General features: G+C 51.2%; 1 pseudogene; it reads left to right on the forward strand.

The window, feature by feature from the left end:
* LOC102836302 overlaps nt 1–4,531 on the forward strand; it is a 31,936-nt pseudogene extending 27,405 nt beyond the window's left edge.
* Nucleotides 4,532–5,596: the final 1,065 nt, after the last annotated feature.

A 5,596-nucleotide genomic window follows, 5' to 3' on the forward strand; every position in this document is an offset into this window, starting at 1 on the left:
ATGAGGCTTTCTGCTCCCACAAAAATGTAAAGCCTCGGAAACCCTATATGGGGTCACTGTGAGTCAGTCATGTTTCGGGCGTATTATTAGGAGGGACCAGTCTTGGACATCATGCTTGGAAAAGTGGAGGGTCAGTGAAAAAGAAGAAGAGTCCAACGAGATGGACTGACCCAGTGGCCGCAGCAGTGGGCTGAAGCGTAACCTAATTGTGAGGATGGCAGGGAGCAGACAGTGCTTTCTTCTGTGAAACATGAGATTACTATGAGTCAGAACCAACACGACTACACCTAATAACCACGAATCAGAACCAACTGTAGCGCACTCAACAACAATACATAGAAGTTAATTCCTTTGTGAACTACCAGGTGAAATCTACAAATCCACACACTTAGTAGAGGATTGGAGTATTTCCTCATCACTGGTAGATCAAGCAGCCAATTTTAGTTTGAAAGTTAGTAAAGGATATAGACAACTAGTGGTGGTGGTGGTTATGTGCCGTGGAGTCGGTTCCGACCCATAGCGACCGTGTACAGGGTTTCTGAGGCTTAAATCTTTACGGGAGCAGAAAGCCTCATCTATCTCCCGTGGAACAGCTGGTAGTTTCGAACTGCTGACCTTAAGGTTAGCAGCCCAATTCCTAAACACTACGTTACCAGAGTCAAGATAATCAACAAGCTTCCTAAGCAAGGTATGTACACACACATAAACTTACATTAATAGATCCCACTTCCCAACAGATAGATAATAATATACGTTCTTGGCAGCATGTATATGCACATACAACACTTCAACAAATGATATGTTGCTGGTAAGTACCGTCAAGTCATTTCTGACTCATAGCGACCTTCTGTAGGGTTTCCAAAGAGAGGCTAACCTCCTTGGTTGGCAGTTCACGAGGTTGAACTGCCAACCTTGTGGTTATAGTAGTCCATTGCTGATCCTGCAGAGCCACACCAACAAAAGCAAATTTTCGCTGAATTCCACGGACTCATTCCCATACAGGAGTTGGTTCTGATTCTGCAAATAGTTTAGAAAACAAGGATTAAGAAGGTAGACAGTAAAACCACATGCGTTCGGAAACTAAAGCGTAGCCTCCCCGAAGTAACATCCAGTCCATGTAATGAGCAGACAGGACAGAAGGAGGTAAGAAAATGGTCTTGTTGGGTGCTCCCTAATGAAGTCCATACCCCATCAGAGGCCAGTGTCCCCTCTTTGTGGGTGGCCATCCACTGCCTTCTCTGCTGAAACCCATGAGGAAACGTGTAGAAGACATGGTACGTGGAGAGAGGGACATGTCTGTAGCCCCCACCTCCTCTTTCTAATTGAAGGTGGTTACGGCGACCAGCGTGACCCAGTGTGGTCCTGATGAACATCACTATGAGGGCCGCTGCTGCCTGAACTGCACACATGGTGAGTCTCCAGATGCCTTCCACAACTTGCCAGAGCAGACTTCTTACCTGGGAGTGGAATCAGAGGTTGTCCTGGGTCTGGGGGCTTGGCCACATCAGGGTGACCACTCCACCTTGGGCCGGTGTATCCTGCAGCCCCTTTGGCAGAAGCCCCTATGTAAACAGGGTGCTGTGTGCATCTATGGGCTGGGCTGAGCAGGACATTGGAGGACAGATGGGGGCTGTCCCTGGTTCTCTCCCAGCCCGAACTCGTCCCTCCTTCCTTCCAGTCATGAGGGGGACTCCAATCAAGGCTGAAGATAGATGCTCCAAGGGGAGGGTGGCTCCAGGTCACCTGGCTCTTATGTGACCAGTCTCCAGGGCTTACGTTCATCCTCACAAGGGTGCCCTGAAATTAGATCAGAGGTAGAGTCAGGAGAGCCGGGAAGCCAGTTCTGCCCACTGCCCACTGTACATCCCTGTGGTCAGTTAGCATCATCAGTTCCTGCATCCACCTGTTCAGAGGCCACTGACACCTGCATCAAACATCACACCAACATACACCATTGTTTCCATACACCTGAACCCTCATGGAGTTCCTGTTGAAGGCGCCCACCTCCTTATACCCCCTCCACTCACCATCACACTCCCACCTATGCCTTCCTGTACACACCCCACACACCTGTAATGCACATCCCTCTCCACACAACTGGTTTCAATCTGTACCCTCTCTGCCCACCACCTGGACCTCCCAGAAACACCACTGCACACACAGATACACACAACAGATATCTAGGAACCCGGACCTCTTCGGGGGCCCCTGTACCTGCCATAGTGTACACACACACACACACACACACACACACACACACTCACAAATGTGCACCATCCCATCATCAATGACATTGCCTCCAAGGAACGTGGGTTCTGAGGCGCCTGATGCTTAACACCTGGGCCACTACCATCCTCACCTCCCCCACTGACACGCTCACACACACCTGCACACACGTGTGACATTGCACACACCTGACCTCCATAGCTTCCTCACCTCATGCTTTCCCTACACTCTGCACACACGTGTGTAAACACCCCAACCCACCCCCGCGGTTTAGGAATGAATGAACTGTAGGTGAAGGCTGGAAGGATGGAACACAGACCTTCATCACCTCTCTGAGGGGTCGCAGTCCACAATAGTCTCAAGGAGGACTGGAGGCTGAGTGGGTCCCTGGGACCTCCTCATTTTCTAGACTCACTGGAGGGGACTGCACATCGGGTCTTACTGGAGAAGGACTGGGTTGCCTGAAATCCTGCTCACTGCTGTGTCCTCCCGTCCCCCCTCACCGCCCCCAGGTGAATACGTCATCAAACACTGTAGCAAGAAGCTGAACGATACACAATGTCAAGTGTGTGAGCATGGAACTTACATGGCCCACTCCAATGGCTGGACCCACTGCCTGCCCTGTACCGAGTGCTCGAAGGGTAAGTGTGAGGCAGGCACATCTCTGAGGAAAGCTGTAGGGACTGTCAGTGATGGAGCTAGGAGAGTGCCCGTTACTCCATGCCCACTTTCAGTCTGGGGAAGGAGAGGCCCTCAGCATCTTTGTTTCTATCCCAAAGATACATGTACCTGGTTAAAGAGCTGTCTTTAAATTATTAGGATTTGGAAGACTTTTAGGCAACATTGTTCTATGTTAATATGTATAAGTCCGTCTGAGTCACTATGATTTCTAGATCAGTTTTAACAAATACCTGCATGAATGATTTTAATGAGTGTAATTAACGCAACCCACCAACATACATCAGCAAACCTGAATTTCAACACTTATGTAAATTCTCCCAACGGTGTCAGACACAGCACTGACAGGAGATGCAGCTTCGTGCACAAACAGGAGTGGCCATCACTAATCTCTCCGTGAACACCAGGGACTCCCACTAATCTCTTCCTGGACATCCCAAAGTGTAAGGCCCCACCCGCTTTTCCCCAGACACCTCAAATCCTACGGGACTACCCCAAATTCTTCCTGAGGGGTACCAACTGGACATTGGGCACTCCAGATTCCAGAGACCCCCACTAGTCTCCTCCCATTGTTGTTGTTGTTAAGTGCCGTTGAGTCAGTTCTGACCCATAGCATCCCTGTTTAGAGTTTCTGAGGAGTGGCTGATGAGCTTGAACCGCCGACTTTATGGTTCAGAGTGACTTTGCAGTCCAGCACATTAACCCACAGTGCCACATCAGAACTCCTGGACACCTCAGAATTCAGGGTCCCATAATCAACACAGTGATAGCTCAAATTGTAAAGCCTATCAACTTCTCTTGGGATATCCCAGGTTTTAGGGTCCATCACCAGTTTCTCCCTGGACATCCCCCACTGATGTCTCCTGGGCACCTCAAACTTTAGGGCCCCACTGGTTTTTCCCTGGACACCCTAGATTATAGGGGTTCCCAGCGGTTTCTCCCAGGATTCCCTAGGTTGTAGGGAATGGGACAGGTGTTGCCTCATATTGTCCTTGTTGGAAGAGGCGCAGAGGTGAGGACACGTCATGTTCTCTGACAGAAAGCCTGCCACCTCCTCCCCTGAAGTGTGTTCCCAGGCAGAGTCCCACCCTGGGGACTGACCTTCCTCTTCCTCCCACACAGACCAGGAGGTGGTGGCCAACTGTACCTCGACCCGAAATGAACAGTGTCAGTGCAAGACGGGGACATTCTGCCGTGCCGGGAGCTGCGAGTTCTGTGAACAGTGTCAAAGGTTCCAGCCTTGGGAGGGTGCTGGCGGATCAGGGACCCCCCCACACACAAACTGCCTTTTTGACTTTGGGGGTCATAGTGCCATGAGCTGAGATTCTCCATCCAATCTCACAGCTGCATCTTAGGGCCTGGGTCAGTGTGTCAGTGCCATGGGGATGGCGTCTGACCTCCTCTAACGTCACGGGGAAGGAGCACCAAAAGCAGCATCGACCAGGCCGGACGTGCCTCCCCCGACCACCTACCTTCCCTCTTGTGCCATAGCCGGGACCCTCTGGCAGCACTCTGTTTCTCCATGCCCCGCACTGTCTCCGCTGGTCTCCTATCCGCTGCCTCTGCTTCTCACCCTCTCTCACCGTCTCTCACGGTCTCTGATGTCAAACTGTCTTGGGATGGCTGATTGTAAGCTGAGTGGGATGACCACACTAACCGTGTGAGGGTCCCATAAACCTTACTTTTATGATCCTTATCTTGCAAGAGGACCATTCACCTTATTTCTAGTATTAGCAAACTGCCCAGTCCCATGGGTGGGCATGAGGATCTACGTTTGCATAACCCCACCCAGTCACCTGATGGGAGTTATAAAAACTATGAGTACAAGGGACTTAGGCAGCGATTGACTACATTAGAGCCAGTGTTCCTTCATGCATTCACTCATTCACTCGTTCATCTAATCAGCCAGTAGTCAGTTATCAGGGGGGTTACAGGGACTGCAGCCTCAAGGCCCCAGTACTGGGGAGATGATCCATCCACACAGCACTTCTGGTGTGGCCATGAGAATCAAGCAGGATGGGGCCGATGGGGGTTGTAGGTGCTAAGGTCAACTATGGCCTCTGGGGTGGAGGGAGCCATAGTGTTCTATGGGGATAGTGCTCTGGTCAGCGTGGACAGTCAGTCAGTTATCAGCTTCTGGGGTCTCTGAGACAACGTGCACCAACCAGGGGGTCTGCCGCAACAGAAATGTCCTCACTCAGTTCTGGAGGCTACACCCCCTTCTGAAGGCTCTAGGGAGAGTCCTTCCATGTCTCTCCCACCTTCTAATGGTCGAGGGAGACCCTTAGCTCCAATCTCTGCATCTGTCACCACCTGCCCTTCTCCCTGTATCTGTCTCTGCCAGCCAAATTACAAGAGCATCAGCCACTGAATCAGGAACACCCTGTGTGACCTGCTCTCAACAAATGGCAGCTACAGAGACCCCGTTTCCAGGCATGGTTACGTTCTGAAGTTCTGGGTGCACATGGTCAGGGGGTATTGTCACCCCAGCATGCCAGCCCCCACACCTTTCTGCGGCCCCTGCCGTGAGAACCACCCCATTGGAGATGAGCCTCCAGTAGAGAAAATGGATATGCCAGAAAACCACATAGAAAAGGCGTCGTGTGTGGGAAGCACATTGGAGATTTTAAAAACACAACGCATGCTCTGTCTTATGACTGGCCATCCCCCTGCCAGTCCCGAGCGTGGACGG

This window comes from Chrysochloris asiatica, unplaced genomic scaffold, assembly GCF_000296735.1.
Source record: "Chrysochloris asiatica unplaced genomic scaffold, ChrAsi1.0 scaffold00040, whole genome shotgun sequence".
NCBI lineage: Eukaryota > Metazoa > Chordata > Mammalia > Afrosoricida > Chrysochloridae > Chrysochloris > Chrysochloris asiatica.